This window comes from Humulus lupulus, chromosome X (genome assembly GCF_963169125.1).
Source record: "Humulus lupulus chromosome X, drHumLupu1.1, whole genome shotgun sequence".
Taxonomy (NCBI): domain Eukaryota; kingdom Viridiplantae; phylum Streptophyta; class Magnoliopsida; order Rosales; family Cannabaceae; genus Humulus; species Humulus lupulus.
Genome location: NC_084802.1, coordinates 56125602 through 56139453, shown reverse-complemented (window position 1 = coordinate 56139453; position 13852 = coordinate 56125602).

Genomic DNA, 13852 nt, shown 5'->3' with positions numbered 1-13852 from the left:
TTTGTGTAGGTAATATGTTGTATTTTTGTGCTTGAAAAAGTAAAAAAAATGTGACATTTTCAAGGAAAAGAAATGAAAAAAATGGCAAATCTGAAAAGTAAAGGCCCACTTCCTCCAGCCCGTGCTCCAGCCATGGGCCACCTGCTGCTTTCGGCCCATCACTCCAGCCCAGCCTCCTGGACCTGCCAGCTGCCACTCCAGCCCAGCCTTCAGCACATCACCACCCGAAGCCACTAATCCAGCTCCTTCACGCTTGGCTCCCTGCACCCCGAAGACCTCTCCAGCCAGCTGCCTGTGCCCCTCCAGCTGCCCTCTTCAGCAGCTTCAACTCAATACCTTGCCCACCTGCCAGTAGCTGCCTCCACCAAGCCTGGCTCACCTGCCAAAACAGCACCAGGCCCGAGCCCAGCCCGCCAGCCTCCTTTCCTAGACTAGGCCCAATGCCAGGATTCAGCCAAGCCCAATCCGCCTCTCACCTGCTACCAGCAGCCACTTTTTCCTCTTTATTTTCTCTTGAGCCCATCAAAGGCACAAATTGTCCCCTTGTCCCACAATGCCCCAAAATACCATTTTTTTACCCAAACTTTTCTACACATTTTACCCCAAAACATCATCATTACACCCTATAATTTACCCCTATTTGCTATATTATAATTAATTAAATTAATTTAAATTGATTATTTTAATCCCTTTTTTTGGCTATAAATAAAAGAGTTTAGTGCTTTAATTTGGAGGAGGTCACACTACACACTTACCACATTTCAAAACCTTTCAATTCTCTTCATCTTTTTCTTCTTTTGGTCATTTTTCTATGAGTTTTTAGATGAAAAATTTGGGGATTCATCCTCCAAATTTTCTTATTTATGTTTGTAATTTTTAGTTTGTATTTGCTATTCTAGTTATGAGTTTCTAATCTTTTTAAGATTATTAAGGTGATGATGAAACAATATGTAACTAGATAGTATTTATTTTGTATTTTGATTTCCCATTTGTGCAACAAAGTTTATGGAATTTTCTTCTTCAAATATCTTCTTTCATCTTAAATATCTTGTATTTTAGATTGTTAGAACATATTTGCACTTTGTTTTTCACTAGTGTAAAAAACATAATATTCTTTGTGTAAGATGTGTCATTAAATTGTACACATCCAATGCTTAGAATAAAAATATTATGTTTTGCCTTATAAATAATGTTCATTGATTTATTTGTTATTTCATTAGATTGATTTACACTAAATGCTTTGAAATTATAATTTGAAAAGTGAAGAAAAATCCTATCTTTTTAGAAGTAATTTGTGCTTAACATTATAAATCTATTTGGAAAATGATAGTTTAATTAATTTTAACTATCACTAAAACTTGGGAATCAATATACTAATAAATATTATTAAACTTACATTTTGTGGATTCTAGTATCTTAATGATATTTCCTTTTACCACTTATTTTCAAATCATTATTGGTTTATTTTTATTCTCTTAAATAACTTTATTTTCAATATTTTATTTTGTGTACATAACATTAAAACTCATCAATCTTTGGAGATAGGTTAGAATTTATTAATTTTAGTTTAAAATAGTTTTCTTTTTTATTTTAGACAACTCCTTTGGGTTCGATCTCATGCTTACACGAACACTATATTTCATATACGATTCGTGCGCTTGTGAGTATAAATATTTAAAACATACCCATTTTGGGTCCATCAGTACTCTGTCATTTATTTCGTTCAAAAGGTGTCGTATATTGTACATACGACTGTTGGCCAATTTCACAGGTCAACATTTAGGTGCTTTCATTGAGAGTACGAAATCAAGAAACACACTTTCGTCATTTTTACAATGTCTCCAAAACCCAGTCAGACCAAGAAGACTGCTCCCAGGGAATCCACCACCCAGTATCCCATAGATCCCGTTAACGAACAGGTGGAGATTGGAGATCAACCTAATGCAGAAGATCCACAAGACGCTCACCAGGAGGAGATGGCGCAATTTCTGGCGAGGCAGGAGGCCTTTGTTATAGAAATTTCCCTTCAGAGGGCGACTATGGAATGACAATGACTAAAGATTGATGAGCAAGTCCAGAGGATGAACCAAAGGGAGCAGGAGGCTGATTGGAGGCACCAGGAGGCCGCTATGACCTTAGAGGAGACTACTCAGTTGGCCCGAGCTAATGCTGAAGCTGCTGCTCAGGTGCTGAGGGAGGCTCAGGCCAAAGCAGTAGGAATGCGAAACCACAGTAACAGAGAGTCCCAGGGGAGGAGTAGGACCCCAAGGACACTCTCAGAACAACTTTCCCAGGATGAAGAGGCATAGTCCAAGACTGCCTCCTCCATGACTAAGAAGAAAAAGACTCCATCTAGGAGTAGGAGTATTATCAACCCGAAGGCCCCCACCCAGGGGGACCGATGAAACAACGTCGGAGATGAGGGTCAAACATCTGAGAGGTGTGATAGGAATGGAAATGGCCGCTCCAAATCTCAAAGTCGTGTAGGAGGAGAGGCTCGGCGGCAGGGTCGCACCGATAAGGGCAAGGCGGACCTACCGCCCCTACACCCTCAGTCTCGCAAGGGAAAGGAATCGATGAATAACACAAGTACTGTGTTCGATAGGCTGGGGAAAGATGCGCTACCTCAGGATTTGAGGGAGGTCATCAACAGGAGGACTAGTGCTTAGGAGGAGGTACAAGGGATATCCACCCCACCTGGAGCAATGATCCCACCAGCAGTGCAGGCTCAAATAGATGCACTCGTTATGGCTGTTCAGGGTCTAACAAAAAAACCTTCAGATATCGAGTTGGCTCATATAAGTGGGAGCCCTTTCAATGCCAAGATCCAAGCTGCCCAACCACCATCGAAATACAAGACCCCGAAACTTCCTACATACACTGGGAAGGAGGAATTGGTACGACACATTAGGAAGTTCGAGGATCAGGTGGAGTTACTCGGTGGGGAACATGATTATAGGTGCAGGGTATTCCCTACCACTCTCTCTGACATAGCTCAAGAATGGTATGGGAAGTTTAAACCTGGATCCATCACTTCCTGGGAACAGTTTAGGAAAGAATTCTGCAAGGTCTTTAGTGTTGGGCGGATTCAACCAGTTTATGCCAATCAGTTAGCTGACATCAAGCAAGGGAAAGACGAATCCCTGAAAGACTACATTCAAAGATTCATGAGAGAGACAAACCAAGCGGCCACGATAGGAGATGAAGGAAAGTTCATTGCCATCTCGGCAGGAATAATTTATCGTAGTCCCTTGTGGGATAGTATATACAGGAACCCTATCAACACCTTGCAAGAGTTCCTAGACCAAGCCGACAAATACATGAAGCTAGATGATGCTATCATGAAGGAAGAAAAAGGCATAAACCATTCTACCACTGTCAAGACGAATAAAAACGGCACAAACCCTCAGAGCGGCAGTGGGGACAACGATAAGAAGAGGAATACCTCAGGGGCCGAGTAGGGTGGAGAGAAGAAAGCTAAGTCAGCACCTGTTGACAAACAAGATAAGCATCAATCCTACCAGCCCAGGTTTACCAATTATACCATCCTGATAACATCAAGGGCTGAGATTTACTTGGCAACATACTAGGAGGTACCGTACCGAAAGCCACCACCCTTGCACTCAGAAGGAAAGAATGACAAGAATAAGTTTTGTCGTTTCCATAATGATTATGGGCACGACACAAACGAGTGAAAACAATTGAAGGATGAGATAGAGTTTCTTCTCCGATCAGGAAAACTCTCGAGGTACCGAGGCAAGACCGAGACCCCAAGCAGGAATCCAAAATTTCGAAGGCAGAGGAGTCCACCACTTGAGCCAGCAGCTGTAGACTTTACACTGGATACCATATGTGGAGGACCTCACATAGCAGGCAACAATAACAATGCTCGTGAACGATATGCAAGGACCCTCAGACATGAGGTAGGGGAGTCTTCCCAGTGTATGTTAGTCGAGAAGCGGTCTCTAAAGAATCCAAAGTATGAAAGTGAAACTCTCACTTTGACAGAAGATGACGCCAGACATGTGAGGTACCCCCACAATGACCCTCTGGTCCTTACCATTCAATCGCCAATGCTCGAGTGAAGAGATGCTTGGTGGATACGGGAAGCTCGGTAGATATCATCTACAAATCATCCCTCGAGAAGATGAAGCTCACGGTCAAGGACCTGACATCGTGTTCCCAAGTGATATATGGGTTCACGGGAGAATGCCTAGCACCAGCAGGAACTATTAAACTACCAGTCACAGTGGGGGATGCCCCCAGGCACGAGACTGTGATGACAGAGTTCCTGGTGGTAGATTGCTCATTGGATTACAATGTGGTACTTGGGAGACCCCTCCTGATGGCATTACACGCAACAATATCTATTTGGCATCTATTGTTGAAGTTCCCCACCAGCACAGGGCAAGGATGCGTACAGGGTAACCAAAGGGAGGCAAGAGAATGCTACAATGCGTCAGTAGCCAAGGCAAAGAAAGGACCATGCATAAACAACATGATAGTAACCTGCTGCGAAGAGGGTGAAGGAACCGATGAGGTTTTCAACATGGAAGTTGACGTTGAGAGAAACATTCTACTAGAGCCGAAGGCTCCTTTTAACAAAGATTTGTTATTATAGCAAGTTTCCCAAAGCGAGGGAAACGACATTGATCCTCGCTTTAGGAATGATGTCATGGGGGTGGGATCAGTCGAAGATCTTAACGAAGTCCTACTAGATGAGGAGGACCCGACTAGAGTAATCAAAGTCGGGAAGGAGTTAAAGGTTGAAATTAAAGCACGATTGGTGGAATTTTTGAAGAAAAACCAGGACTTCTTTGCCTGGTCACATAAGGACATGGTTGGAATTTCTCCATCCGTAATAAGTCATGTCCTCAATATAGACAAGAACTACCCACCAGTGCAAAACAAAATGAGACTGCTTGACAAAGACCGATCTCAAGCCCTGAAAGAGGAGGTCGAGCGGCTCAGGGAAAACGATTTTATAAGGGAGGCCTACTACTCTGATTGGGTATCAAACCCCGTGTTGGTCTCAAAACCAAACGGGAAGTGGAGGACCTGCGTGGACTTCACAGATCTGAACAAGGCCTGCCCCAAAGACTATTTCCCAGTACCCAGAATAGACCAACTGGTCGATGCAACGACATGACATGAAATACTCTCATTCATGGATGTGTATTCTGGGTATAATCAAATAAGTATGCACCCTCCCGATGAGGAACATACCAGCTTTTGAACAGACAAGGGATTGTACTGTTATAAGGTGATGCCATTCGACTTGAAGAACGCAGGAGCCACCTGCCAGCATTTAGTGAATGGCATGTTCTGAGACTTGATCAGCAAAAATATGGAGGTATACGTCGATGACATGTTGGTCAAGTCCAAAGAAGGTGGAGGGCATGTTCAAGACTTGGAGGAATGCTTTGCAATACTTAGAAAGTATAACATGAAGCTAAACCCTCTCAAGTGCTCGTTTGGAGTTGGTTCTGGTAAGTTTCTCAGATACATAGTCAATTCACATGGAATCGAGGCTAACCCCGAGAAGATCAAAGCATTGATCGACATGAAGTCACCTACCACACTCAAAGAAGTGCAAAGCTTAACCGGGAGAGTAGCTGCCCTCAGTAGGTTCATATCAAAGTCTACGGACAAGTGTGTCCCTTTCTTTAACTTACTGAGGGGCAGCAAGAAGATCCAATGGACTAAGGAGTGTGAGGAGGCTTTCCAAGCCCTGAAGGAACACCTCGCCCAACCTATCATCCTAGCAAAGCCAATATATGGTGAAGTATTATTCATCTATTTGGCAATCATCGAGCATGCAATCAGTGCTGCTTTGATAAAGGAAGAGAACAGGGTACAACACCCTATATACTATATCAGTAAAAGGCTAGTAGGTGCGGAGTCTAGGTATTCCCGTCTTGAAAAACTAGCCTACTGTTTAGTAATCGCCTCTCAAAAGCTACATCCATATTTCCAAGCTCACTCGATCTGAGTCCTGACCGATCAACCGCTGAGATAGGTTCTTTAGAAACCAGAGGCCTCGGGACGATTACTCAAGTGGGTAGTGGAACTAGGACAGTTCGATATCACTTATCATTCAAGGACGACGATAAAAGGACAAGCATTGGCAGACTTCATAGTCGGAGACACCAACCTTGAAGACCCTTCCTACCATTCGGAGAATGGAGATACTGAGAAGGAAGGAGATACTCCTGTGTGGAAGCTATATGTTGATGGAACATTCAATGAACATAACTCAGGTGCAGGAATCATACTGATCACTCCGGAGAATCACCGAATCCATTGCGCTCTCAGATTTGGATTCAACACTTCAAACAATGAGGCTGAGTACGAGGCATTATTAGTTGGATTACGCTTGTCTCGGGATGTACATGCACAGTCCCTAGAGATATTCAGCGATTCCCAGCTAGTGGTGTATCAAGTATTGGAGGAGTATCAAGCCAAGGGACTTAGGATGGTGCAGTACCTGAACAAGGTGAAGGACTTGTTGGCGCAGTTCAAGAGATACTCAATTACATAAGTCCCAAGAGAGCAGAATGCCAATGTCGATTCCTTAGCCAAACTTTCCAGTGCCAAAGACGTAGACACCTTAAACGTTGTTCTCGTTGAATACTTGGCAAAAAGAAGCATAACCGAGCAGGAGGCCCTACCTATTGAGTTAGGAGATACATGGATGACCCCTATTATTAACTATCTCAATCAAGGAGTAGTACCAAGCGATTGGAACAAAGCAAGGAAGTTGGTGAGACAAGCTACACGATATATGATAGTCGAAGGGGTATTGTACCGACGAGGGTACTCCCTACCACTGCTAAGGTGAGTTACACCCGACCAGTCAAAGCTGTTAATGATCAAGGTACATGAAGGGTTTTGTGGAGATCACGCTGGGGGGCAGAGCCTATCAAAGAAAATCCTAAGACAAGGATACTTTTGGCCGACGATGAATGAAGACTCGATGGAGTATGTCAAAAGATGCCACAAGTGTCAAATGTTCTCCAAGATACCCCGAGCGACACCTAACGAATTAACACAGATGCAGAGCCCTTGGCCCTTTGCTGTATAGGGGATTGACCTAATCGGAAAGCTACCCACGGGAAGGGGAGGAGTCCAATTTGTTGTTGTAGCTACGGACTACTTCACCAAATGGACTAAAGCAGAACCGCTCGCCACCATAACCTCGAACAAAGTCTTAGACTTTGTGGTGAAGACTATCATATGTCAATTTGGCCTACCGAGGAAGATAGTCTCAGACAATGGGACTCAATTTGACAGTGATATGTTCATCGACTTTTGTACGAGGAATGGAATCACAAAGAACTTTTCCTCGGTAGCACACCTCCAAGCTAATGTCCAAGTAGAAGCAGTGAACAAGACTATCAAAGACACTCTAAACAAATGCCTTGGACAAGCCAAATGAGCCTGGCTAGAATTACTTCCTGAGGTCTTATGGTCACATCGAACGACGGCGCGAACGGCGACATAACATACGCCGTTCTCTTTGGCATTTGGATATGAAGCCATGTTGCTAGTTAAACTCACTCCCCCATCGCATAGACGGGAGACATACGATCAGAGGAGGAACCATAAACTAATAGAAGAGTCGCTCGATTTAATCAAAGAGAGACGAGAAAAGGCAAGTCTTAGAGTAGCAGGACATCAACAAAAAGTGGCCAGATACTTCAACTCCAGAGTGAAAGATCGAAAATTTTAGGTTGGGGACTTAGTACTCAGGAGGGTGCTCCTAAACACTAAGGACACTACGGTAGGGGTACTAGGACCAAAAGGGCCATACCTTGAGGAGGAGGTGATCCCACCAGGGACGTACAAGATAGCTCAACTGAATGGAGAACTAATAAAAAACTACTGGAATGGAAAACACCTCCGCCGGTACTATCAGTGAAGACTGATCAGCAGCAACACAAGTTTTAATTTGCAAATGTAGTATTTACGAATTATCTATGTAACAACCATTGTGCTTTAATGAATGAATTTAATTTCTAAAGTCTCTATAGTTCTTTAAATTTCTTTCAATAAGGGACTTGTCCTAAGGACCTGTCAACCCCATCAGATCATGTTCGATTCTGGTCCTTGAGGGACCCATCGGCCCATAAGATCCAAACAAGAGACAGGTCCTAGGACCTTGTCGTCCAAATTAATGGATCATGTTAGATCTTCTTGAGGAGCCTATCGACCCATATGATTCAAACGAGAGACGGTCCGAGGACCTTGTCGCCAAATCTTGGATCATGTTCGATCTTGATCCTTAAGGGACCTATCGACCCATACGATCCAAACGAGAGACAGGTCCTAGGACCTTGTCACCCAAAATATTGGATCGTGTTCGATTCTGGTCCTTGAGGAACCTATCGACCCATACGATCCAAACGAGAGACAGTTCGAGGACCTTGTCACCAAATATTGGATCATGTTCGATTCTGGTCCTTGAGGGACCTATCGACCCATACGATCCAAACGAGAGAAAGGTCCTAGGACCTTGTCACCCAAAATATTGGATCATGTTCGATTCTGGTCCTTGAGGAACCTATCGACCCATACGATCCGAACAAGAGACTGGTTCGAGGACCTTATCGCCAACTATTCGATCATGTTCGATCTTGGTTCTTGAGGAACCTATCGACCTATATGATCAACAAAAAAGTCTAGTCTGAGGATCAGTCGCCATTATCGAATCATCATCGAATCTGGTCCTTGAGGGACCAATTGATAATTTGATCTAAGACTCGTTACAGGCTCGATTAGCCCATCTAGACCCGATTGGTCGAACTTAGACATTTATGTCTACAATCATTATAACGAGTACACGAGAGATTACGTAGATCGTGATCGACACTTGCTACATAATCTGCATCTGTGTATAGGTATCATTACTACTAAGTATGAAACCATCACCTGACTACCAATGAGGGACAAGCATTTGCTGCTTGCATCATTGGATGAAAAGGATAGTACTATGTATCTAAATGCTCGAAGCAAGGCATGGTCAAGTAGCAAGTGACCAAGGCTTTTAAACCCATGATCACTTGGGGGCATATAGTACATACCGGTCGGGTTATACACGAGCAATGATGGTGTGACCTTAAGTACTAAGCAAGCCCAATTTTTTCTAGGACATTTGTTCAACATATGTTCCGAAAGTGCAAAAAACAAAAACAAAAAAGGCATTGGTACAGAGACTCCTAGCCATGTCCCTTATAGGGTGGTCAGCCGGTTCATCAACCCTAAAGGGTGGTTGGCCTATCACCCATGGGGTGGTCGACCTGACCGTTTTGTTCATGGTACTTGGTGAAATACTATACTACTCACATTACCATGGTTGTTAGCATGAAAAACGTAAAAGATTAAGGTTAGTATGGCACACAAAATACATGTGTTCAGAGTATACTGATACCTGAACCAATGAGGGTTGTGAGTTGATATACTTAGAAAGCATTGAAAATAAAAAGTTTCAATCAATACACTGAGTACTCATAACAAAAAGGCATAAAATGTCATATGTAAATACTGTCAAGTACAAGGTGCCCCACCAATGTCATGAGAGGAAAAATAGAATAAAAGGCCAAGAAGACTAACTAGGGCGAGGAGTATCATTTGATAGACTACCCTGAGCCTCGGCAGCCTCACGAGCCAGACACTTCCTAAGCTCTTTCGCTCACGTCTTCTCGGGAAGGAAATCCAAGTTCAGATCTTTGTTGGACTTCCAAATCAAATAGAAGCAAGAGAAAGCCATCTCTGAATACTCCTCTCGATCCTTGTCCCGAGCAGCTTTGACCTCTTGCTCCTTCTCGACAAGAGAATCCTTCCACAATTGGTCCATGTCGGCAATCAACTTCTCTTTCTCCACTTCAGACTGTTGGAGCTGATCGGCAAGTTCCCCCTCTATTTGGGTTATCTTGAGAGTCAACTCGGTCACTTCCTTCTGTTTGAGCTCCACGGTACTGCAGAGGGTGTTGATTTCTTCATCCTTTGAGGCAATATCTGCATCCCTAGAGCCAAGAATGCACCTAAGGTCCAGTACCTCTTGGCGGACGGCTTCAAGCTCAGAACGAAGGTTGGAGAGCGTAGAAGTACACTCTACAGACCTATCACGGACATGAGAGACTAGCATCAATGCCTGCAAAAAACATACAAGTGTTAGATAAACGTAAGAACACAAGCGAAATAGACAAGAAGGAAACTGTGAAGGACTCACACTCTGAATGTCTAAGAGTGACTTCGTGAGAATGGTGTTCGGTTCCTCATTCTTGATCCCATTAAAGGCTGTTGTTGTTTCCTCCAGATGCGATGCTCAGTCCATGAGGGCGCTTAAGTTCCGCATAACAGACTGATGCGGCTCAGATAAAGGGGCGAGCGCAGAGCAAGAAGCACCCGCATCATTGAAAGTGGGAGGAACTGGTGTAGAAAAATATGACTCTACCTCTGTGACACGGCTAGACGCCAAAAGAATTTGACTAGACGCCAAAGGAGTCAGAGGAGACACCTCAAGAGGAACCTCCATGAATGACTCAGCCTCAACCCTGGCCCTTTTTGCCGCTCGAATAGAAGGACTGGCCTCGGTGGGAGTTGACCTTTGCTGGGTATGAACAAGCCAAACATGTCTGAGCCTGCAAAAGAAGATCAAATGTTTGAAGGATATTAAACACAAATGAATCATAAAATAAAGGTGATAAAGTGTCGGACCTTCTGAATGTGATTCGAGTTCGAACGTAGCCTCATCAAAGTCGTCCGAAGCAAGCGATGAGTATGTAGCAGATGCACCCACCTCATCATCCTCGTGCCCGACTAGCATCGGTGAAGAGGGTATCTCCTCGACATGAATAGGTCCCAGGGAGTCTATGGCTATCACGGGCTTGGGACCATTGTCATCTAGGACATCTGATATGGTAGAAGGAAACAACCCCACCTTCCTAAGGTTCTCTGGAGTAACGAGAGTCTTGAAATTCTTCCCTTCAGGGGTCATGGCATTCAATGCCTTGGTCCTAACTATCATATCCTGAGTCGGGAGTGGTCTATAAAAGGCCCAATGTAATGCCCCGAATTGCCTAATAAGGGTTAGGACCTTGATTAGGAGGCCGAGAGGGCCATAATTGAGTTATGATGCTATTTAATGATCATATGCATGTTTATGTGAATTATATTATAATATGATGGTAAATGCGTGCATATGGGAGTAATTATAATTATAAGGGTATTTTGGTAATTTGGCCGCTGTGGGCGTAATTGTGTATTTTGGGTGCATGGTTGTGATTAATTAATATAGCCACATTATAAGGTGGATTGGTTCGAGCTATTCGGCATGAGACGATCATGAAATGTAAGTGTTCGGACTAGTCATAACGGGTTTAAGTTCGGGGCTCGGGGTGAGTCTCGGGGTCACTTTGATGATTAGAACATTACCGGGAATTAAAGGGTAATTGGATATGATTTATTGGCATTTGAGAATATTGAGAATAGTGGGAATTGGAGAGTGTTAATTATAATTAACGAGATAAGCGAGAAAGGATGGTTTTGCCCTTGGGGTGGCTTTAGGAACCTTAAGTGACCTAGGGGTATTTAGGTCATTTGGGTTGGATTTATATTGATTTGAAGGCTGTAGAAAATACAGAACAAAATAGAGCATCATCCTCATCTCCTTCTTTCTCTCCCGTGCATCTTTTTCCCTTTGAAGTTTTTGAGCTCAAATTGAGGAATTAAGCTAGGAGATCAAAGGTGGGAGCTTAGGGACTTGATTCAGACATTTAAGGGGATTCAAAATCAAGCTTGAGGTAAGTTCCAGCCATTAATTTTATGGTGTCCTCTGTTTTGGGCTTTAGTTTTCAGCTTATGAATTCTTTGTGGAAAGTTTGGATTAATGGGAGTTTTGATTGATGTTTAACTTGGGTTTTGATGAGGGTGAGTTGTAGATGATGTTTAGTGCTTGAATTGGGTGTTAAGTTGAGGTTTAGAACTGGTTTGAGGGTTTGGTTTCGAGGAAAAACGCAGGGGAAAGCAAGCTGGTGCTTGCTGGTTTTGGTAAAGGGTCGCGGCATGGCTATGGTGAGTCGCGGCCTACGTACGTTTTTGTGAGGGAAATGGTTCTGTTAGAGGGGTGAGCCGCGGCCCATCAGGGCATTTTTGGGCAGAAATGGGTTTTTGACTTGGGGATGCTAGCCATAGGCCTCGGGGTTGATCCTGCTACCCAGTTAAGTATGGATTGATGTCCCGGAGGCTAGATATTGGTTTGGGAACCTATGTTGATCATTTTTATTGATGATATCCTATATTTGGTTATGAATAGGTGACCGCTAAAGGACTAAAAGTTGATCATTCTCAAGGGTCGTTCTTTTAATCATTATAGCTCGAATCTGAGGTAAGAAAACTGCACCCTGTGTAAATGTGACATGCATGGCTATTCTTGATGCATGTTGGTTGATTATTAAACATGACATGCATGGCTGTTATTGGTGCATGTTGGATTGCCAAATATAATACATATGATGCATGAGAAGCATGTGATTAGGACATGCTTTATATACTGAGTATGATATTGTTCAGAGCTTGAGCCTCTGTGTTCGTGCATGGTCCTAATTGTACTTGTACTAGTTGAGTAAGCATGCTGAATACCTTGTTTATGGATATTGGACAAGTGATATATGTTTGGTGGCATGGCTTACTTGTGTATGGCACTGACTTATTAGTCATAATCGGCAACGGTGTTAGATCCATCTATGAAGCTGTGATTTATTAGTTAAATTCACAATGAGTTAAACACTGGTCGTGTTTCACTGACCTAAGAGTCAGAGATGGCATAGCGTCGTGAACGCTGGGCCAAATGAAGATTAGATCTAATCGATATCAGCATTGAATGGCTCTATGGCATTAATGTTGGACCGACCCTAAAGTCGATGAACATATAAGCGCTTAACTAGTCTAAGACTAGTACTCAAAGCCATGGCATAGGGCCCCGGTGACTGTCTGTCACATGGCTAGGGAACGTTGTTCCACAGTTACGACTCTAGAGTCGGGAGGAAGGTTATGTTGGTGACCAATCACCATGCACCTATCCTGTTGAAGCTAGTGAGATGGTCACTCATTTGTTAAGCCTTGGTGATCCTATTGTCACATGGCTAAAGGGTGATGTTCCCATATTAGTGACTTTTGATATCTGCTAAGCCCTGGTGATCCTATCATCACATGGCTAAAGGGTGCTGTCCCCATACTTGTGACTTTTGTGATAGTCACCTATATGTTTGGACCATTGGTCCTCAATAAGTAATAAAATCACTGTTGATATTATATCATGTTATATTGTGTTTTCTTGCTGGGCTTCGGCTCACAGGTGCTATGTGGTGCAGGTAAAGGCAAAAGAAAGCTAGACCATCCTTGAGTTGGAGAGCTTAGGTGATGATGTGTACATATGCAGCTGCTCGTCCGCCACGGCCGAGGTTTAAAGGGGAACTAGGGTTAAACCCAGTTTTGCCGCATAGAACAACCTGTTGTAAATATTTTCTTGTAGTAGACTCTGAAATTATAATTTTGGGATCCCAACATATATATTAAACGTTCTAGTGAAACGTTACATCTTAACCAAAAATTTTAATCCCTAAACCGCTAATCATACTTAGTTACACGATTTTGGCCAAATAACTCGATTAGCGAGTTTATCACTATTTACAAGGCACACCGTAACGGTCCCTGAAGTTGGGGTGTTACACCCAACATGCTTAAACTTGGAGTAATTGGCCTCTGCGTCCTTAGTAAAGAAATAGTTGTCGACATATCTAAATGCCTTGCTATTTCCGGAGATCTCTTCCAAGAAGGTGTTGGTACCCTC